This window comes from Leptosomus discolor, chromosome 7 (genome assembly GCF_034619465.1).
Source record: "Leptosomus discolor isolate bLepDis1 chromosome 7, bLepDis1.hap2, whole genome shotgun sequence".
Classification (NCBI taxonomy): Eukaryota; Metazoa; Chordata; class Aves; order Leptosomiformes; family Leptosomidae; genus Leptosomus; species Leptosomus discolor.
The window spans coordinates 5,710,675-5,734,820 of record NC_141397.1 but is presented as its reverse complement, the minus strand read 5'-3'; the positions used below and the strand labels follow the sequence as shown (position 1 = coordinate 5,734,820).

The window sequence follows — 24,146 nt, the reverse complement described above, 5'->3', positions numbered from 1 at the left end:
TATGTATATGGTTCGTGAGTGTGGTACTAATTTATTAAATGCTCATTTGGACTTTAAAAAATAGCTTGCCTTCATTAGCAGCCTCAGGAAACAGACTCCATGGTGTAATAAATCTCACTGGCAGGAATTTTGGCCTGATACTCATCTTAAAATACTCCGAACTTTCTTTTTCTGAACCTTGTCTTATGCTCTGCTACAGTCCTAAGTAATTTATCCCTTCTCTTTCCAGCTTCAGAAGGCAATTCTCACGCATCCGTATACACAGGATTAGTTTGGGGATGAGTCTTTGTTCTTATCTTCAAGTCATTCGTTCCAACCTTTTTATTTTCTTAATGAAAACTCTTTCTACAACTGAAGATCAGCAGTAACTTTGGCATAAGGGCTGTTTAGCACAGTATCACTTATAGAGAGTAATTGCTGTAAGAATCATAAAGCAGTAGAAACATTAAACCTGAAAATAGTTTGGAAAGGAAAAACTGGTGAGAAGTATGCTCATTAGGTATAGGCAAAGATGAAAATGGACTGTATGTTTCTTTCCATCCCCCAAATTTTATTAAATTAGCTCATGTAAATTAGTAAAGATGTTTCCTGCCAACTCTGTTTACGTGCTTCTTGAAGCAGCTTTCTTTCATTCAAGTCGGAAAAAACCTCAGATTTCCATCCGTGGTTTTGTGTTTTCACTAGTTTCCTTTGCTGCTGTGTGTGTTGTAAAACTAAAATGAGATATCCAGTTCTTTACGTTGGTCCAGTGGAGTCTACTTATCCATGAACCTGCTTCAAAGTGGTGAATGTGTCAGTATTCACTGTGATAAGCCTGCAAAACTTCTCTGTTCTTCAACAGAGACTTTCTTAAGGTGTTTGAATTCGCACAGCTCTGCAGAGCGGGTTTTCCCATGGCGGGAAGGGGACTAGGAATGGACCTTTAGTCTCCCAGGGTTCCTGTCAGGTAATGCTCTGAATTTTCCATGCCATCAGTTTTAGTTGCAGAGGTGTGGCACTACCACGTAGTAACATTTGCCTGTCTGTCTCAAAGAGTTGCCCTTCTAACATTTAACCACAAAGCCTTATGGCTACTTAGCACAGCTTTCAGCCATCTGAGGATGTATTAGGGTCCAGGCACAATGATGTAGCCTGGGTTCTCCCAGAGCACTGCAGCTCCCGTATCAGCCTCCACGCCACCATAAACTGGACGTCGTTGTCCTGAGCAGCAGGAATTGTGTAGCCTTGAAAGTTCCCTTAGCATGGTGTGGCACAGAGCACATCGACTTAGGTGCTACTTCCCCATCATGATGTGATCTCCTTTTTGTTTTCTTGGGTAATTTACTTGGTAATTTTCTGAACCGTTTCTGCCGCTGTGTTTTGGTTTATGCTGATTTTCAGTCTGTTCTGTCTTCAAATCTGTGAGTTAATCTGTGGCTCTTTCTGATAGCCAAGTAAGATGGATTCATATTTTTAAAGATGTATTAAACCAAACAGTCTTGTTCCAAAAGATATTGGTTGGAAAGATATATTTTTACAATGACTTTATACAAACTTTATTTCTGCTACTAATAAAAAAGAAAATATTGCAAATAGTCCCTAACTGGGCATTTTGCTAAGTTAGTGTTTTATTCATCGTATTATACTAAGGAATTTATAAGCTAGAAAAGCTGGCATTACACTGAAAGGGCAATGGAAAGTTGGTAGCCTAAACATTTGTTTTGATTCATATGGAAGGAAAGAATTTGGACCAGATGCTTGAAAGAGCTCAGAACCCAGCAGCCCCCATTGTTCTTCATTTAGGTGCCTAAATGGTAACAGTCGGGTGTGCAGCTTTCTTGAAAGCTGATCCTTTTGTATTGAGGCAGCTTTCAGGATTTAGCCTATCTCTTCCTGGCTGTAGAACTTTAACTGTAAACATTTTATTCCAGAATTGGCCCTCATCTGTATCCTTCAAGCATTTGCTTATAGTTAAGAGATCTATTATTAATATTGGAGGGCTGCAACCCTTTCAGTGTGCCCTGAGTTTTAAAAATATGTGTCCCTCACGTTGCTTTCATACTGGGGACCTACTTCTCTGCATCTACTGCTTGGGTAAAACATTTGCAAGGAGTTCAAACAGTGGGTGGACTCTCTTAAAAATGCAGTATGGTGATATGCTTTTGTTTGCGTTAGGCTGGCAATACTGTAAAATATAACTTATTTTAAAGAAGCCAGGGCTGTGCACTTTCTGCTATAAAGTAAGCTCCCAGTCCTAGAACATTTCTTGAGTGAGGCTAGTGTACAGGATGCTTGCAAATGATTGTGCTTATACGTTAAGGTTCACAATATACAGATTATCATGATATATGTAATTGCAGGACTGGATTAAATCAAGATCAAACAAGGCATCTAGTAAAAATTAGGTCTTGATTGTACATAAATTCTGTGTACGTACACACACACACACAAACACAATAAAAGTACCATTTCAACTTTTGTTTTGCTGTGGGCTGTGTAAGATGTTGTACGTGATTCAAAAGCGCCTTTGGACTTCATTCTTGGATTACGAGTTTTTAAAATTTAGATATAATTACTAAAAGGAGGGGACTGTTAGTGGGCTTAGAAGACTGATGGGTAGCCACCATGCTACCCTGCACCCCAAAAGTAGAGAATATGCATAGCTTTGAAATAAGACACTGGAAAAAAAAATCAAGGAGAAAAAAGTTGAGTTTCCAACTCTGCTATAGACTTCTGGTATGGATTTGTCTACTAGAACATTGCTCAGAAGCACCCAGGCAGTCTCCAGGGCTGCAAGTTAGCACATACGGGTCAGCATCATAATTTTGCCAGGCAGACTGCCCCTGCTGAAAAGCAAATACGTTATTTTGGGCAAATCACCCTGACCGTGCTCCCTACAGGAGTCCCTGTGTAGACCCGCTAGTTTCATTTCCTTCCAAGTAATTTCAATAATCTTTACACAGTGCTGTAGTTATTCCATACTTCAGATCTCCAGTCCATAAGATGGGCTAAAGTGGCTTACAGTTCCTTGTGCATAAACAGAGCTAAACCATTCAGGACGTCAAGCCAGACTGGGGAGTAGGTGGAATCAAAATGCAATGGTAATTCCAGTTCCTAAATACTGGGTGAATTATCGATCAAGGTATTTTTGAGCAGGTATGTGGCTCCAAAGAATAAATAACAGTTTTGATTTTATCATCTTAAATAGAGGCATTTTTATCATTTTGATGATTTTTTGAGCCAATTATTGGCAGATGTGCTTTAGCCAACCATATGTATAGAGGTGATGTACAGATATATTTCTCTGCCGCAACAAATACTCCAGCTTCTTTCCAAATGGTGTGTTTGTTTGGCTGATGCACGACCTCAGCCAGATATTTTTCCGAAATTGAATCCAGATCAAATGGAATGCCCTGCTGACTGGCTGGCTCTCAGCATTTGCCTTGATCACTGTTCCTCACCCTTGCAGAAAACGGACAGTTGTCAGGGTATCTGGGATTTTCAACACAGGTTCCTACATGTTATCCATAAATCTGTTTTACCTTCTTTGACAGATGCAAATGTCACATCCAGTTAGCATTTGAAGACAACAGTGACATAAAATCTCACTCTATAATGTTTTGTTTATTTTTCACATTGAGACCGCAGAGTTCTGCGAGTTTGCAGTCCTCATGGACTGCAAACCTACCATGTGGAAAACCTTGTGCCTTTTCCTGCTCTTGGACTGAGTTTGATCAGCTGTATTGTACAATTTGTACTGGGTCCTACTAAAGTTTCATATCAGTTTTCATGTTTTATTGCTCCGATGTAAAATTCTCCTCCATCTCGTTCCATAGCACTAGGAGGTATTGCCATGTTGTGAGTTGTCTCTCCAGAACTAAGAACTTCTCTTCTATCCTGAGATGTAATTGGAAGAGATCAGACACCCATTTTTTTCTTTTCTGTCACAGACTGACTTATTGCCAGGAGATATTCAACAGTCTGCTGTATTTCCAAGTCTAAATGTAGGCCATCAATATACCTGGATATTTTTCAGTACAGTGGTTATTACAGTTCTGTACAGAGCTCTCGGAAATGGTGTGAAGGGTGCTATATAAATGTACAGATTAGAGTGGAGTGGATTAAATAGGACTGGATTTCTGGAATGCACATCACCCCTTACTATGAATTCTCATAGTGTGGTTAGAGCCAGCCTGTACTGCATGAAAATTTTTTTGTGATGTCCATTTAACCAATAAATCTGTCATCACTGACTGGTCTCCATTTCCTCTGAAATAAACAAATCACTATTAGGTTCTTTGAAGCAGCAGACTGCCAGGAAACACAAAAGTCACTTTTGCTTCATCCACGGAGATAAAGTAGTTAGTAAGTGGAAATGAGCTGCAACTGAAGGAGCCCCAGTGTTCTCACACCTGCTAGAAAGTACAGTAGATTTCCACACAGCAGGAATTCAAACAAACCTCAGATCACTGTGTTCAGTGAAAGTGAGCTTGCCTAGCCAAGAAATGAATTGCAGGCCCTTAGAAACTACTTAAAGAAAGCCAGTTGCACAGGGACGGAGGAAAAGAGTCCAGGAAGCTCTTCTGGGTCCGTGAGGTCCATTGAGTCAGCTGCTGTTTGCCTGGCGCCGTATTTCTGACCTCCACGCTTCTCTGGCTCCCTTTTTGAACTAGATGGCCCTCTGCTTGCTGCACTTGGTGTTTGATTCCACAGGGTACCTCTCTGTGACTTGACTGTCTTTAGCACCGAGTGTTTTCATGTGTAAGTTTGCATCTGCTTTTTCTTTACTCCTGAGCTGGGATTTATGTCATTGTGATCTCTGGTTCCCAACAATCCGTGGCTTAAGTCTTATCTTTTACCTCTTTCAATGTGAAAATTGAGTCTTGAAAAGCTAGTAAAGTCCTTAATTCATTCTGGTTGTTCTCTGCTGAACTACTTCCACTGCTGAAAAAGGTTGTGGAAGTTAAGCGTCTGACAGGTGAGCGTATTTGCTGTGAAAGGAGAAAAAACCTCTTGGTTTTAGGTTCTGTAGCTCGTTTTTAGGTTAGCTAGTATAGTTTACTTCTTCCTAAAAGTGAAGGAAAATGTTCCTATTAAAAATTTGCAGTTATTTTCAGCAAAGCAGCTTTAAGCTTTCATCCTAATAAAAACTGACTTTTGACTTTTACAAATGTCTGTGAATATGATAACTACAAGAAACTGCTAATGGAAGCTGAACTCATGACAGGAACAATCAATAATAGAAGAAAGATGTCTTTTTTAGGAAAATCTAATGAATCTTCATTAGGGGTGGACCTCTGGCCCAGCAAAAGCTAATGAGAATTTTTAAATGGGACAGCTTTACAACATAGTTTATAAATAGTGTTGAAAAATCTTTCATATTTCTTTATCCATTCCATTTTTAATGCTTGTTTCTAAATAATTTGATCCTTGTTAAGAGTTTTAACATCAGTATTTCCAATGACATTTTTTCTTTGTTGGAAAACAATGTTATTACAGTTTCAGTAAGAGTTCTATCTTGGATTCGGAGCCACAGCCAGTAATTTTTTTTTTTTTTGCCTTTAGTCCTATAAATAAAATATTTAATTTGTTCTTATCCAAATCTTTTTAAATGGCTTATTTTCAGGCTCGTGCTGACATTCCACTCTCTTTTTTTATTGCTAGCAAATTTAATACTTCACATTTTGAACTCATGATAAGGTAGAAACTATTCTTGTAATATCTGCAAGCATAAACACAGGCTTCAGTTGTATCCTCTCCAAACCATTATTCTAACCCCCGTACTCAGATTGTCCTCTGATGCTTTGTGTATATACTGTTTTTATACATTAATATGGACTTTTTAAAAAAATGTATGTGTTTTTACCAGTATTGGCTTAAGGGGACATTCTTTTATCTGCCCTTTCCTGCCATGCACTGAGTGTTTGCATGCTCCCAGCGCAGCGCTGAAGTGTCTCTACCTTCCTCGGTGGGGAGATACTGAAGGGCTGAAGAGAACTGGAGAGAAAGACAGTGCTGTGCAGAGCCGGGGAGGTGTGCTGCACCTCACCCTGTCCTGAGCCAGGAGCTCCCCCGGTCACACAACCTCATGTGAGGGTGGGATGGGGCCGCCCTTCTTCCTTTCCTTCTTATTCTCTGGATTTATAGTTGATGGCACTAGTGAGAGGGAGATGTAACAGCAGACCCATGATAAAACGGTATAAAACTAAACCAACAGGAGTATGGCACTTGCTGTGGTGCCAGATGCCAGATCTAACTTGGAAAACTTCTGGCTGTAACTTGGGGCTCCAGTTGACAACATGTTTCCTGGCTCACGTTCAATCTCATGTAAGTGGTGCTTCTGTCAATAACAGAACAAAAGTAAGGAAAAGAAAGACATGTATCTGTCTGCCAAACGTATGACAGTTCAATTCCTACAAAATACACTCCTTGTTCATAAAACTGGGGTTAGTTTCCAAATTAATTTGCCAAAATATCCTGAAATGAATGCATATACACTCTGAAAAAGTGCTTAGAGATGATTTTTCAAACGTGATTTTGATAGCTTCAAGTCCTGAAAAGACACGTTTGTTGACACTACAGAACTTCTTAGGTCCTTATATATTACAAACATAATTTGCCATTAGAAATAAGTAATGAAACTGCGGGAAGAATTGGAGAGAACAGGAAAGATTAAAAAAGTTCAATTGCCTGAAAATGCTGTATTCGAAATCTAGCTGGCGGTAATGTAGGAAATATGAAGTAGAAATACAAAGTCTGGTCATGCCTTTTTTTTTTTTTTTTCCTCCTCCAGTTGTCATTTGTTTGTTTGTTTGTTTGTTTCCCCAAGAGTTATGGCCCATCATTAACAATAAAGGCTGATGGCTGTTCATGCGAAGAAACATCTGCACACCTGTACCTTGGTATCACTCAGGTAGCACGTAGACTTCTGCATAGACAGGAGTCCTGTTTTGCCACTTTCAAGACTGGCAGTAAAAGAAATAGAGGGGAAAACCCCGTAAGATTAAATAAGCACAGGTATACCTTAAAGGATGTGTGAGTAAAAATTCCATAAGGGTTCTTGGATTATGTGCTTAGATAATTTATTTATGTAACTGCTAAAGCACCTTGCTATAGGAAGAAGGAAAATTTGAGGGCTACTAAACACTTAGCTCTACATGACATGAACTTCAAGGAATTTTAGTTATATGACAACTGTAAAGAATGCTTTTGCATTTTACTGAGCAAATAAAGGATCACTTTCCCTGTTGATTCATTTAATATCTCTGAAGTTGTAAAGAATGCAGTGAAGGAAGAGATTTTTTCCAGATCAAAAATAGTAGGATGAGGTAGTGCTAAAATGGGATCTTCAAGCCATTTTAATAATCCTGGAACTCAGAACTTTGAAACTTCTGTCTTTGGTTGGACAGCTAGTTTTGTAACAGTTAAATGCTGGGGAGTTTCCTGTTTACTTTGTCTTCCAGAAAAAATTGACCTGAAAAAAAGTCTCATGCAGACTGTATAAATCCAATCAGAAAGACATTTCTTTTCTAAGAATTAATCCAGCCACATAAACCGAAGTTTGGAATGATTAGGCAAGCTCCAGGTAAGCATCAAAAAATTTCAAGGGTTGTTCAGAGCAAAAGCTACAGTCAATTTTTCGAGGCTGGTTCTCTATATTTATGCTGGTCGAGTACTTTTAGTGTGTGAAGAATTGAAATAATAAACAGTTTTGAAGCTAGTTTACAAGAACCCAAAGATTTCATGTCCATGAATTCTGTATATTAATATGGCAGAAAAGAAGTAACTGCTTCCTGTGTGTATTACGCAGCTTTTGTTCGTCTCGTGTGTTATAACTTATTAAATCAGAGCTAGGAGAGCTTTGTATCTGCTCCTGTAAGCCTTGAATTCTAGAGTTACGTTTTTCTTACGGGAATGGAGATTCAGTCTTGGAGGGAAAAAAGACCTGGCTCTGCATTCGTGAGCCTCTCACACTCCTAAGTTTTGTAATTGTTTCAGTGGAACTCAGTTGTCTTAGAAAAGTCGTATCTTGGGGAGAAAAAGCTGCCACATGGCTCAAGCTGTTTCTGTGGGGGGTCTTAAACAGCTAGAGAGAGACCTGGAGGTGGGCTCTACTTCAAGGGGGAGCCAGTGCACAGAGCAGGAAAGGAAAGTGGTATGTCATGTGAACCTTCACGCTAAGCAGACTACTTGTGTGTTTATGCATCAACTCAAACTTTTTTTCAGGATGACTGACTTAATACCTGCACATGCATCACATCAGTCAGCAAATTCTGCTCCTTGGTGTCTGCTTTGTTTCGGGTTGGATGGGGCATAATCTTTATCATCTGGAGTGAGAGTTAAGCACAGTGAGAAGCAACCCAAGCAAATGCACGGAGGCTAGGCAGTGACAGGGGCATCTGCCTGCACGTCTTAACATCAGGAGGCGGGGGGGTGAGGCGGAAGGCATTCGGAGAGAAGGAAGCATTTCAGACAAGTACTTTGGTCCTGTCTAGAGTCAGCTATGCTTTGTCCAAGTGATGATTTGTACCGGATATCACATTGCCATCTCCTACATTTTTCTTAACATTGATTTAGAGTGAATGAGGAGCTGAACATCATTTTTGTCATCTCAACATTATTGCCTTACTGGTTCTTAACTACTTTTGTAGAAATATTGAATGCTTTGAGAAAGGAGTGGTATAGATATTCCAGGACATGGTATTCATAATGAGTCACAAGGTCCTGGATCTGAGAGGAAAACCTGTGTGTAATAACCAGTTAAAAATGGGACAGATAAATTTGATGATCAATAGCAGCAGGAGATGTAGAGGAATAACTAATTTGGAACAGCGTTGTCGGTCATTGAAGGGTATTTTCCTTAGAAGAATGGGTAAAAAAGGCAGTGTACTTAGTTCTGAGTCCTTTCTACCACTTTCTTTTCACACACACATTGCTGAGAGTTGTGAAACAACTTACTGCTCATATCCTGTATGAGTGCTCTGTGGGATTGTGATCTGTAAACAGGTTTTCAGAACTGGATGTGAGCTAGTGACTTGCATACACTATGTGTGTTCTTTTACCAAGTTTTAAAAAAAGATTTTGGTTCCCCTAAACATCTCCTGTGTGCAGAGGGAGTTTCAAAATGTCTGTTTTCTAAATATGCTTAGGGAGATTAAAGTCTAAATACTGATAACTGATTTTACCCCTGGGCAACCTGATGTATGAGTTGCCTAAAAACAAATGTCTGATTTTCATAGCTCTCCTACTGATAAATGGTTATCTTGCATTTGCAATGATGCCCCTATAATTTCAGAAATTCCTTCCACCCTGAAACCTTTTTTGGGTGATTGTGGCTTGTATTCCTGCTTCCTAAATAAATTTCTGGAGTTATAGGAGTCTTCATCTGTTTGAATTACTGGTTTATAAAAGGAATAGATCATACCCACATTGCATACTACCAGTGTGTCATGCGGAAGACAAGCTGATTTATACCCACGAAGACTGGTGCTTTCAGATGTTAAAGCATATGAATTACTGCGTAGCTCAGCGGATATGAGTATCCGTTGACGTAGCTCTGCTCACCTTCTCACAAATATCTCCAAAGATTTGCTGAGAACTATATATAGGTTTTCATGTTGCTTTTGTCCTTTCACTCTTCGTTTAGACCCCAACATGTTTCTTTTCCTTAGCCTTTTGCTGAACACAAGTCTGAGGACACTGCATGTTTTGAGCTTTTCTTATGATTCTTTAATTTCCCACAAACTTTGAGATAATTTATGCCTTTTTTTTTGTCATAAGCATACTGTAAGGAATTTCAGAATTGCACCACTTAAGAAGACCGTTTTGACTCAGAGGAACTGACTGTGTTGCCATTGCTTCTGCAGTTGTACCTCTGCAAGACCTGACCTTTGAGTAGATCATACACAATCTGACTCCTCCTTGCCCTTCTTTCCCCCTAGGCCTGTTATTTAAAATGTGAATTTTGTGTGGTATTATTTATATGCAAAACCATATGTAATTATACAAATCTGTCCAGTTATTGCCACGCCTGACTCAAAGAAGGATCGAAGGCATGTTCCAGATAGGAACTGCTGTTTTCAGTGAGATGAAGTGGGGGACCTAAGTTGAAGGATGTCACAACTGTCATGTTTTCCCTCAGTTTTTCCTTAGAACCTGCTCTGGTACAATATCCAGGATGAGCATAGCTGGGATGCAGTGATCAATGTTTTCAGTTGTTACCACCACGAAGAAGTGAGGTGCAGCATACAATAAACGCATTGTCAGCTCTTGGGAGCACAGACACTCATTTCTTAGTATGCAGTGCCCAGTATAATGAGGAGGCCCTTTAAGCAACACTGCTGCGCTGATACTAAAGCACAATATATTTGGAAGTTTCTCTGTCTCATTCTGTTTGTGCATACATGTCTTTATTCAAAGAAAGAGCTTCTGGGCTCTTTCTACAGTGTTTGAACCAAACAAATGTCCTCCTAGTTAGGGAATTAGCTTTCCTGGCTGAGGCAGGTATTCTTCAGCCTTTGATTGAATTGTAGTCTTTTCCAGGTAGTTTTGTAAAAATGTATTTGCTTATTTATGTCCCTTTGAGGCTTAGTAGGGTCATGCATTAGTGACCTGATAATGTCCCTTCTCTGAGAATTAATGATGAATAATTTCAAGTAGTAGCAAAGTACCTGAAATAGGCTATTATCTCTCTGTGCAAGTTAAAACAAGTCAAATAAAACCAAATCAGAATTAGTTCTTAACTGATTAAAAGGCATTTTTGGTGTATTAAGATGCACGAAAGCAGCAGGCAGGTCCTGTTTACAAACAGGGCGCCATCCACAGAAATAATCCTGTTTGACGTTAATATATGGATGATTTAATGCTCATTAATGTGTTGAAGGAGGATGGTTAACCTGAACTTCTTATCTGGTCACCATTAATGCAAGCTGAGAAGGAATGACCAGTGATTTGTTGAAGTTCTGAGCCTCGTCTTATCAACATCTTGTTTTGTCTGCAAAACTGAAGACTCAGTTGCATGGCAGTTACTGCAAGACAACTTTTGTTATGTCAAGGGCTTGAAGGGCTGACATCATAAAGTGAATGAAGAGAGAAAGGGGTTGGTATTGAGATTTTTAATAGGAACTAGATCAGCTTGAAAGAGGTGAAATTTGTGGAACCAGAAGTGGAAGCCACCACTGAAAAAAATGGTTTATGTGTACGTTTTTATTGATGTGACTTAAAAGCTAAGGGAAGTAAAACGTAGGAGGAATGTACTGGGATTCTCTGGTGGGTTTGGTAAAAACACATGATGCGAAAACCATTAATTTCTTTTTGTTTTACATTTTGAGGCATGAGGAGACACAGATTTCCTGCTTTCAAAAAGAAAGTGAAAATATATGGGAGTAGGAAGGCACCCAATTGTGTTTAGAAAAAGCTTAGTGTTCAGCTAAATGCACAGATGCATAAACTAAACACTTTCTATGCCTAAACCACTGTTTATATAGTAATGAGGATTTTCCATCAGTTTCTCCAGTTAAACAGTAGCTGTCTTTTAGCTGTTTAATGGAAACAAGGCAGTCTTGCATAAAAACATCAGATACATCAGCATGTTATGCTCTTTTATCTTTTATGTGAGTTCAGCGTAGTTATAACCCTAACAGACCAAAAATTTAACCTCCTTTCCTTTTGAATTTTGTCTCAGATTTGCGAAATGAACTGGGTCCAACTTTCCTGAAGAAGCAAGCTGAGGTTTTGGATGATAGAGAGAGTCAATATCCAGTTTTTGTTTTTGTTTTGAAACATGGAGAAAGCTTGTTTATGACTAGGAACATCCGCCAAATGCTCTAACACGAGCATAAATTAACTATTTACTCAAACTCATGTTTACATCTGCAAAAGAAGCTATTGCTCCATGTTTTCAGTGCCTCAGAGGCCCATAAATCCCCTGGAAAACATTGCAACAATATAAACCAACCCAGCGCAGTTGTTCAGCAAGTACCATTTTTATAGGGCTGTACCGTACCGGAGCATGCTCAGTCCAGCACCTACAATAAATCCAAGCCTTAGTGACATTTGTTCCAGTAACTGGAGTCACTGGGGACTGCAGAAAGGAAGGGAGATGCAAGTCGTGCTAGCTGGACATTTTAAATAACCAGGCAGCTAGCAGAGGAATCCGGAAAGCGCTGTGTTGCGAAGGAGCTCTCAGCAGAAGAGCGGGCAAGAGAGGGAATGAAGTTGTTCAGTACTTCACAACTTGGTCATACAACGGACAACTGAGATTGGATGGTTCAGGTTTTGTTTGATATCAGTAGAAACTATCAGCCAGTACTTTGCAGGGATGGTTATGCCAGGCAAACAGTCCCCTGTTCATAGGCGTCGCCTTTGCTTCAAGATCCTGAGCAGGGATGCGAGGGGCCCTGTGTTCGGGGTGGCTATCAATGAGTAAAAAGATTGGAAAAGCTCCTTTTTGGGCATTAAGGTTTTTCAGAGCTGTGCAATTTTAAAATAAGATACCCTTGGTAAAAATCGTATAATGTCCAATCATCTCATTTAATTGGGCGGAAACTCAGTGACTGAGAAGTTTAAAATTAGATGGAATAAAGTTTTATACTGAAAAGAGTAACGCCCCAGAGCTTGTGTCTAACTGCTATAACTCATTTTGTTGGAACGTTGCAGACCTTTATTCCACTTCTTAATATATCTCTCAAATTTGTGCTATTTCAGAGCTGCTACATACTCTTTTTCAGAGCTGCCAGACCAGAGTTCAGGAGGTATTTTTGAGGTTCAGAGGGGGATTTTTCTACCTCCCACCCCTCACCCCATTAGCACTGGCAAATGCAGCATTCATTGCTGCTGCATGAAGTGCAGCCCTGGAATGGCTGGTTACTGGTGTATCTGCTGGCACTTCATTGTTGCTTCAAGTCTGCTTTTTAGAGTACACTCCTACATCCTCCAGTAGGTGTGCTAATAATTTTATTGCTCTTTTCGCCACTATTTCTGTGATCTGATAATCTCAAGTATTGCATCTACTTACTGCAGAGCATCCAACCCTAGATTATATGGATGGGAACAAAAGCGAAGGAAATAAAACAGTGATTTTCGTTTCTTAGAAAGATGGAGTTCAACTCTTTCAGAGTCAAAAGGGGAGATGATGTCTTACCTCCAGCCTGCCAACCATTACTGGAGGTGACAAGCGATCACAATAGGGAATGTGGGGACTGATGTGGGTTATTTTACAGAAGAATTAAATAACCTTTGTATTTGTTTTTGGTGTTACAACTTTTAGGATGGAGAAAGAAATTGTACCTACCCAAATTCTATCTTCAATTGTAATGAATGTTTCTTAATTTTCCTATTCCAGTAGAGGTAGGTATTTAAAATGACCTTTGTTTAAAAGAGTAAAACAAATACTGTCTGGGATTGTAAAACATATGTAGGATTTACTATGCTTTGACATGCAGTGTCAGGCTATTTCAATAGCACATTACTTTACCAGGAAGGCCTTTCTTCTCCGGCTTATACGCAGCAAGTTGTGTGAGGTGAATGATGGAAGAGTTGGGCCATATTATTTAACATTTGTGTGCCAAATGGCCTCTCTTATTTGGGAAAACAAAAGTTTCTACTTTTGTAGTAATGTAGTGATCACAGGAAGACTTTCCATTACTGAAAAGGAGTTGGAAATGAAGCTGGGGACAAAATGATCTTTTCATTTAACTAATATACTGTGGACTTGTGGTTTAATTATTGGACACTCTTGGGTTTTGGGGAAATCTTTTGTTGTTGTTGTTCTTTTTGTTCTTTCTTTTTTTTTTTTTTTTTTCTCCTAGCTATATCTGTTCTCAAAGTGAGAGACATGAACTTTATGCACACACTGACAAGTTTGCAAAAGTAGACCCTTTTTACTCTACTTTCTTTTTCCAAATTAAAAATTAAGACTATATAAGCAGTATCAACTACTTGGGAAGTAGCAGTCCATTATAGCGGTTTAAAGGAGGCTTAGACCTCTTACTTTACCTATAGTCTCTCAATATCATACATAAAAAAGAGGTCAGTACAAGTATGGCATAAAAGTTTGCCATCTCAAAAGCTATACTTGAACCTGTACTTGAAGTGACCTCCCCTCTTAGACATATAGTAAATATTTTCTTGCGCTCTAATCTTGAAATAATAGGAAGTACTCCAAACAATTATGTGGTGGCTTTTTGTGCACATCAAAGTCGAAGTTTTTTTTTTTATTGCACCCTGCCAAAGCTTTCCATTATGAGTCACCAACTTTAACTGTACAACAAGTTTGATTGTTAGCAATCACGAAAAATTATTTATCAAAAAGCTCTCCTAGACTGTAAAATTAATAGCAAAATAGATTTAGCAGAAAACTTAAACCTGCACTTTTAGATTTTATTTCTTTTACAGATTTATTCCCTTTACCCAATATGCTATTTAGAGAACTATTTGGGATTTTCTGTTTAATTATGTGAGCATTTTTCCATCCGTTAACAATCGTACTATAGTTCGAAAAAGGAAATTGTGTTAGCTTCAAACATGACAAATCCTTTGGGTGTTTTTAATGGCTTCTGCCATTTACGATAATCATTTGAGAAAACACAAAGAAAGGAAAATGTGGCGTGCCACTAGGTAGGAGAACTTGTAAGTTAAAACCAGCTGATAGTCAGGACTTCTAAAGTAGCCATTAGGAGGTTTTCTATCTAGTATTAACAGATAGTAATAGCTTTAAGTGAAAAATGCAACTTTCATCGTTGTTCTGAAAGCCAATGGTATAAATAGTTTAAACATCTGAAAAAGTTTTATTTTATAACCCGTCTTTATTTTGGTTTCCCCTGAAAGACAGGTAATTCCATTTAATTGCATGTGGGAAAGTACTTTCCACTGTTTTTCCATTTTTATAGTTAGTGTCATACTTCAGCACGATGTTGTAAAGTAAACTGTGAATGAAATAGTAGAATACACCCAGAACAGCAACCCTGTTTGGTAGGAGTGTGTGTGTGTTTTTCTGTTCTTAAAAAAAGTCTGGATATCTATTAAGGTATGTTATGAGCACAGCTGGGCCTGTTGGCTTCATTTTAATGCTTTCTGAGGGATAGTAAGATTTACAAAACATGTCATTAAAACATATGCAGACGTATGCATTTGCGCAGAAATCTATGATATTTCTTAAAGATCCAAACAGGGATTACGTTTGTGCCTCACGCTGAAAGCCGTAATGGAACATGTCCGACAGGGGCAGCCACCAAGGCAGGGAAAGACCACGTGAAATGGCTCGTGAGGACCACGACATTCATCAGGACTGTGAAACGGAAGGTGATTTGGGATCCTGCAGTTCTGCAAGGTGCTATACACTGCAGAGGCCAGTTGTGAATGTTTCAAAAGAACAGGTTTTAGAAAGAATAAAAACATTTGAGGCAGACTGCTTGGGAAAAAAAAAAAAAAAGGAATGGAGAAAGGGCACACTACCATAGGATTAAGCAGAAATATGGGATGTTAGATTTGCTCCAGACACTGTTTTTTTCTGTCACGTGTTCAACATATATAAAATTGTCACTACATCATTAAGGAGTTCCAAAGAAATCTGTTCCATGATGAATGGAAAAAAAAATTAGCTGGTGTAACACATATGGAAGAATTACACTGAAAAATACCATGGTGAAATGGCTTCCTGTTTCCTGTAGCGGCAAAATAATTCTTAGAAAGAGTTAAAGTGGAGTTGTTGGTACCCATTTATATTTTCCTTTGTGTAACTGTATCCTGAAGACCTGCTTTGGAAAGATGGGTGAGTAAGGCAATATGGAGCACTAAAGAAACTCCAACTGTATTAAACTTCTGTAAGTGTTTCAACTTTTATTGCTAAGTATGGAAAACTAAAAGCCTGGATTCTTTGGCTTATGTGCAAACTATTTATTTTTTTGTTCGGACGGGAGCTCATGCAATTGCAATAAAATTTTTTTTAAAGGCAAACTTAGAAGTCAGCAAGATTTTGACTGTAAGTTCTGCATGCATATTTTGAGAAAATATATGTGTAGGAGCCTAAAAAAATACTTTTCTTTAAGCAGCTCAAGACTTCTCATGATCAGACACAAAGTAAGCTGGGGCTTACAATGGGCTCTGACACCCTTGTGAGTGAGAAGTGATTCCACTGAAATTCCTGAGCGTGCCCCAGCTTGCCCACTGTAATTTGGTCTCTCCTTAGAAGCTGGCCCAAACGTCACACTCTTGTCTAGGCCATTTGCTCCAGTGAAGGTACATATTTTGGCAAAATGATGTGGTCTGTTACAAGATCTACAAGAATTACTTTAGATTTTGGCTTTTGCTTTTTTTTAATGTAATATCTTGTGTGTGAGGAGTGGGGTCAATGGCACTGTCTATACACAGCATGTTAGCCAAAGAAGAAAGGGCATAAGGCTATACAGTCAGTGAAGTCTGGACATTACACCTGGATTTTAGCAAACATTGGATAAAGTGACTATAGCTACTATGTGTAGAAAATTGAGGTCTGTTTGCATATGGATAAAACACATTGATTGGTTTTAAGAATGATAATTTGGAAATTCACAATGAAGATTGTTGTAATTATACCTGAAAATTAAATAATTGAGATCTTTTTGTGGAGTAACCACTTGTAATGCCTCATTAAAAGTGTTTTAGTCACGGATCCTAAGAATAATATCCAGAAGGCCTGCACTTTCTAAGCAACAGAATTATTAGCAAGAGCTGACAGCCATTTGGGAAGCAAACAAGCTGCTCTCGCAGGGGAATGGACTGCTGCTTTAAGGGACTTTGAATGTATATTTGAAAACACCTCCAACTAATGGCCATTTATACAAAGAAGTTAATTTAGAAACAAGGTTTCTAAAATGCATTGCTCGACATATGTTCCCATCCCCACTGTACTTTGGATTCTTAATATTAACAGTGGCAGTCTGGCCTTACAGAGAAAAAAAAAAACACAACACTATTTTCATGATATTTAAATTCTAGATAGCACGTGCAGGATAAATACTGGCATAATTTCTCTCTCTATTTCTTAGCAGCAACTCATTGCAACATATTTTTCCACTCCTTAGCCTCATCTCTGTTTTTGCTGGCTCTGTTTTTCTCTTAAGCTAAATATTTAGTATTTTATGCCATATAAATTGGAGCAACCTGAACAACATTTTAATTATTTTTTAACTATGACAAAGAGGTGGATCTACTTGTGAGAAAGCACCTCCTCAGAAAGCTCACTGGTCAAAAGGATTAAAACATCCAGAATACATTCTTTGCCATTAAACTATTTTAGTTTTTTTCTTTTTCAGACAGGAATTAAATACGGCCTTTTGTTAAATCTCAATCCCAGAACACTGCCTGTGTTAACTGCTCTAGTATTTTTGGCAGGACAAAGGTCTTCTAGCTTCACAAAGCTAAAATGAAAACTAGAACCCAGCATTTTAGGGAGATAAGGCTTGTTGACAGGTGATTATCCAAATAAGTTCTATGTGTCATATGCTCTTTTCTTTTCTTAAGCAGCCACTTCCCTACAGTTTGCAGTGCTTTAGATCTTTCATGCACCATCTTTGCAGGAAAAATCTGTTTTCCTAACTATTTTTCTGCAATAAAGTAGGGCCAAAAGGAGTATTTTAATGCCTCCTTGGAGTTCCGATACAGCTGCTGCCCAGGGAAGGGCTTTCATCAGATTGATGATGATGACTGAGGCATGCACAGTGTTTGGGGTGGGTTTGGTCGCTCTTCGTCTATTCTGCTTCCTTTGGGTAGGAAGGAGCCTCTGTGGGAGATGTCTAGGAGGTGAGACTCAAGAAAAGGAAGATTATATAAACTCCTGTCTCAGCTACTGGTTTCTTCACTTGGATGTCTTTGTTCTAAGAGGCTTCTGCATGGAAGATGTCTTGGTTTAATTTCGTAGGTTAACTCTTACTCAGGGGCGCTGATTGCTGATCTGTGGGGAGATGGTGCTGGCAGATCTCACCTTCATTCAATGAAACTCTTTACATGAAAGTAAATTATAAAAGTGGTTTGGTAAATAGGCAAACAATCGTCACGTGTATGCGTCACATGTATGCGTCACATGCACCTATCCGATGCTGCCCGTGAGAGGTGTACCTCCGGAACTCCAAATGGGAGTGGGAAGTCCCACTGGATAAAGTCACATTAAAATGCAGCCTGTGAGGTTTCTTTAAGGGGAATCCTGTGTTGATTTTTTAGGCAAATTTTCAGGTGTTTCTTAAAGTGTCTTTCAAGTCCTCTTTACTAACATAAGCTGTATTAATTCAACATTTGGGACTGACAGCAGCATCTTCCTCATGAAGATCTACTAACTAGTGTAATTTTTCATATGAGAGAATTCATATGTTGTCGTTCATATTTGCATGTTTTGAAAAAGAAGTGACATGTACATGCTACATAGATCGATCAGATGACCTGGCAGAAACACCTCTTCTCCAGCCTAGGTACCTCCAAGAATCCGGAGCATTAGCTATCACAGTGTTATGAATCAGTGTTTCCAATAGTGCAGTATAATTCCTAGACTTGTACTTTCAAGAGGCATTAATAACAAAAAAAGTTGGCAGCAACAGCTAGTAGGTAATGGTTTAGGATGGTATATAATGTGTTTCAGAATACCCACAGGTTTTGCCAGTTCATGTTGGTTTTGGCAGTGGATATGAGGCTGTTTTAAATTGTAAATTGTCACAGACTGGGTTAGAAAGCATTGACTCAATACGCAAACAAAAGTGTGCTTTCATTAGAATGAAAAGAAGGATTCATGTAATTTTGGTGTTTTACTTGTGCTACTGTGCAGCTTTGCCCGTTTGCACATGCAGAGTTGTGAATTATGGAAATGACGATGTCATTTGTTCTAATTTTCAGAAAGGATTCTCTAAATACATGTAGTGAATTGCAGCTCCAGAAATAGCTTTAATGACATCCTCCAAAGAGGCACTCAGATTGAATATATTCAGTGCTTTGGAACTGTACTTTTAACTGAGCAAAATCTTCAAAGACTATTCAAATGACTCTAAAGAGAAGAAAAATTATGACACAAAAATAGATTAATTAAGTCTACGGCATTTGGTTGCGTAGTTTCAATTGGTGCAAATAAGAGTAGGTGCATCAAAGTAAGCATAGCTGTGTAGTTTTGTATAGCCCTGGATTTAACTTAATTTTTTGGTACAAAGGTTCTACTCAAGAATAGGGAGTAAGGATTTAATTAGGATCCTGCAAAGCAATGTGCAATATTTTGGACGCAGGATAATTTACATATGAAGTTTCTGAGCAGCTTTTAAATGAACATAGAAAAAAATGTTACGGAAAAGCTGCACAGTATTCTCTATTAAATGTCAAAAATGTTTGAAAGTGACTATTTCTGGCTAAATCCTTTCTTACATGTTGTTCCTGGCAAATCAATATGGACACCTTTATGCCAGCTCCTCTCAGTGAACTGCTTCATTTTGTCAGAAAATATAATGAACTATAAAGTATCAGAAACAATTAGATCAGGCAATTCAGCTGCATGCCAGGATGTGCTTCTGACCATTAAAAAATAAAGTTGTCCTTTACTTCATAATATCCCTTTGCAACTGTAATTGCACAAAGTTGCTTATTTTCTTCATATGTGTACTTCAGACTAACGATATTTTGCGAGATTGTTGCCCTGATACTAAAGTATTTTTCCCTAAATTCGTATTGGTAAAATCTAGAAGGAAAAAAAAAAAGGCATTTTGCTTTGAATCACATATCATTGGGTCCTATTGATCTTTAGAAGCTCTAAAGCTTTTCTGTACATGTTAGTGATTTAAAAAAATGTAGGGGAATTAAGTTTGAAAGAAATATTCTTTCACGTAACATTAAACTAGTAAAATAACAAGCTTTTTGCATTGATTACTTTGTATGGATTGCTTCATTTGAAAGTAAATAACCATGCAGTAGTTCTCTGTAAACACTCGAACGTCATTTATGGGAACGTATGCAACTGAAAGCATTTAATTTATCCAACTTCGCTATAAATTTATAGTGAAATAGGTTCAGAAATAGGTTGTTCATGGTAAGGGCTTTCTGAGAATAAGTGTTGAAAGTCTTGAGTCAAAGTTGAAAACTTGGATGTTGAATAACAGTTCTCGGGCTGAAATCCCGATGGCCCTTTTGTCACAAATTATTAGTGATTATTGTCACTACTCACTCTTAGGACCTGAAAACCATCTGGAACTGTAATAGAGCGCTACTAATCTGACTTATGTTTTAAAACTCTTGTCTGGGACCTTACATTGCATGTATTAATTGAAAGTTCATTTCCGTCTGAGAAATGAAGGGACGTCAGCCGTTGAAGTAACCCAAGAAAAAACAGAGGGTGCTTCTTCCATATTTTGCCTGTGATTCTGACTCTACCCAGTTAGCAGCAGCTCTTTGTGTCGTGGATCTTCTGACCAGTCCCTTTTCCCTGTTCTGTGAGCAGTCCTTTTTTCCTAGGCATGCATCAAAAGCAAAAATATCAAAATGTCGACTTTTCGTATTCTACACACAGGAGTTAGATTCTGCGTTTGCTTGGTGTGCTTCATCTCTCAACGATGTAGAGAGGAAGAAATATGAACTCTGGCAGGACAATACAAATGTTGGGATTAATAGCAATCCCTTCCTTAGAGTAAAGTTGAAGTAACTTTTGAATGTGGGGAATAGGGTGATTAGTAATGATTTTTTGTAAAAAAAAAAAAAAAAAAAAAAAAAGCGCTATTATTAAACTCACGAAAAATCTAAGCCTCCAAATGATCTGTAGAACAGTCATTTTTAACTCTGAATGTCTTTCCAAATGGTATCTTCTACATCAGTTCCCAACTAGCATTTTTGTCTATCAGAAGATATCAAGGACGCTGCCTGGAATTTTTGAAAATTGATGAAAACAGTTCTAAGAAAGAGGTATGACCTGCATCCCTCAAAGCAGTGTTTAACTGCCTACAGTACTTGACATCCAAAGAACAAAGGTTTGCAAAAGAGAGACTGATAAGGTACTAATACCTGCATGTAGGCTCTATCTTCTGAGAGTGTGCCAGAATTTGTCTGGGCGAAGGCAGAAGACAGACAATACAGATTGCTGTATTTTTCATCAAGTGGTTTGTACCGTCTGTATATATTTCACATGTGCCTTTTGAGAGGCAAGGAGTGTAACTGACATCCCCCTGGGCTTTGTTCTCTGCCTCTACACCTACCATTTGGCATAAGATGTAGCCAGTAGAAGAAAACTAAGGTTGTTGGGACTTTTTTCTTGTCTTAGTTGCAACAGCTGCAAACCAGATGTAGGCTGACATGAGTTCTGCCAAAAATCTCTTCCAGGTCTCCCACCCATTTTCCACCAAAGAGAAGCTAGTCAGGTGATATGAACAGAGACCTGAAGGTCAGAAAGAGATGGGAGATCCCAATCCTGGCTCTATAGAGACTGTTAAAAAGAAGCAATCAGAAAACCTAGATTTACTGCTTTGGAAATTGAAACAACCCAAATTTATGGAGGTAACATTTCTAAAAGTTATTCTTCGAAGTAGTATAGTGTCAATGGGAAATAAAAGGCAACCTGTACATGAACCACAGCAACACTGCAGCAGAGAAAGTCAGCTGACAGCAAGAGTTCATAACTGGTGTTCACCTAACTGGCATCCATCTAAGTCTCTTTTTAGATATATTTTCAATCCTCTTACCATTGTCTTGCTGGCCAGTTATCTGCTGAAACAGGTTTCATAGGATTACAGTTATTCTCTTACGTCAGCCTCAGTACTGAGGAGTCAGCTTTCTGTGTACCTGTCTCAGGTTTCTGCGTACCTCTCCAACTTTTGCCTTCAGCAATATTTGAATATATCATGTGGGTTTTTTTTTTCAGAGTATCTTGACTATTACAAATGCATTCAATGACATTCACAACAAATAAATAAAATCTGGAATCTTTTCCACTGTATCAGTCTGCTGATGAAAACATACTGCTGACAAAACTGTGGCTGCTAGGGACTTGCAGTCCAACATTGACTCAAAGGTAGTATCCAGCAATGACAGAAATATCTAAATAACCAGTTGTCCAAGCATGCTTATACTCGCACAGGATCTGTGTGGGCTAGCAGTGCTGAATCCTCTGTGCTGGCAAAGATGATGCACAAATGCTACTCATGCAGTTACATTTCCCTTTCCTTGCATCAGTATCCCAGGAACATGGAATTTAGATGCTAATGGCATTTTTCAATTGGGAACTCAGAACCATGAGTATTAACCTGAACAATGACTTGGCTCCTTACGGTTTTACGGGCTGCACAGTAATTCTGTTTTCCTCATGGAACCATCTGCTTGCAGAAAAAACTGCTTGTGTTGTAAGTCTCAGCCACTTACAGAGATCAGTATCCTCCTGAGAGAAGTTTGGATGGGTACTCTTGAAGTTTTTCCCTTTGACCATTCACGATCCTAGTAGCTACCAGGGGTTTACATACTTGACTCCACTTTCTATTGCATTTCCAGGCATAAGTCTTCATTTCTAGTAGTTAATTTTCAATGTGGTATCAGTGTCACCCGTAGGTGCATTACTTTTATTTAAGGTTGCAAAGCTTAGTTTGGAAACGAGTGAGCCATAGAACTTTCTTACAGCAAGTACTGACATGGGGAGACTTCTTGGCTCGTGGCCTCACACAGGCACAGGTTCACCAAGACAGTTAAGAGGACACTAGCAATGACTTGCGTGAAATACATTTCTGTGTCGTACTGCAGGCAAGGAGGATGCACACCCACCTGCTTGCAAACAGGTATGAAACACATGTCTAGTGGTCTAAGAACAGGAAGTCCAAATGCTAAGAAAAATTGTTTAGGTATCTCTCTTCAGTGATTCATTGGAATGCTGATGTAGGGGTTTAAGTGTTTGTGTTCAGGTCACCTACATAGTATTTGGACCCTATAGTGAGGTGTCAGATGAGGAAATTTCAAGGAAGAAAAGCAATGTGCATGTTCCTGCAATGGAAAAATGTGGAGAGAAGTTATAATGACTCTAGTTTTCAACCAGTATGAAGGAAGAAATGTGAACTTCTAGGTTTAAGGTAGTTTTGATCTGTCAAGTTTTCTCTGTTGAGTTTGGATAATGAACCTTGTCCCCACACTATAGTCAATGGGGTCCTATCCTAGAAAATCCCTACAGTTGTGGCTGAACAGCTCCCAAACCCATTCGACAACTTTGGTGGATACCCTCAGTCGTACAACCAGAAGCACACTACATGTTTGAAGCAAAGTTCTGTGTGTTGTGTCAGCAGAAGTTAAGAGGTTTGGTGATTTGAAGCCATTAGCTTTCAAACATTTTAAATTCATGACTGTAGCACTAAGTCAAGCATCAACAGTTTCAGTTAAATAAAAAAAAGTTCCCTTCCAGGCAATGGAGTAACAGACAAAAAGTGAAAACATTTTTATACCTTTATAAAATGTAGATAGTTGACTGTAGTTTTGAAACCAGACTCACTGGCCAGTTGGACAGTCTCAGGCATGTCGATGATTCATCTGACACAGAGTCCCAGGGAGTGATTTCTTACGGGCCTGTGCATTTGGATGTTGATGCAGGTTTCTATTTAAGTCAGCAGCTGAAGTGTGAATTTATCTGTGACATTTTTAAGATGGTTCATGAGGCCAGAATTTGACTAATGATCCTCCTACTGATCCCTGCTAATTTTGGATTTATAGGTTTTGTATCATACCCAAACTTACAAATGTCTGGTCTTCCCCCCCCCCACCTTTCCACTCACTCTTTCTCTGCTGTCTGTTTTTTTTTTTTCCTTTGGTGGTTTTTTTTTCACAGTTTGATCTCTTTTCATTTATTTAAACAAACTTCACTGACAGCCACAGAGTGACTGTCACCGAGTTCAGTAGTTTGGCTCAGGACCAAATGTACCTGTTTCTGACAGTAAAAGGAATCAGGAGGGTGGTAATGAAACTTTCAGCAAAGCTTCTCCGATTGTGGCCAAAGTATTCCTTAGGTAATGAGCTGTAGTGATAGCAAATCTCCTATACTGCTACCAGCTGGGGCATAACCTCCCTACCTGCACCATGGCATGAGCACGACGAGATCCCATTATCACATGGGATGTGCTCACCAATTTCTTTTTGATGTGGGTTGAATTTCCTATGCTTTGTCTGTTACCTTTCCCTGAAAGTGTAACTGGACTAAACCTTAGAGT

General features: G+C 38.8%; 1 protein-coding gene across 1 annotated transcript in view; it reads left to right on the top strand.

The window, feature by feature from the left end:
- Positions 1–24,146, top strand: part of MEOX2 (mesenchyme homeobox 2) — a 52,638-nt gene that overhangs the window by 14,724 nt on the left and 13,768 nt on the right. The gene's annotated exons all lie outside the window — the stretch shown is intronic.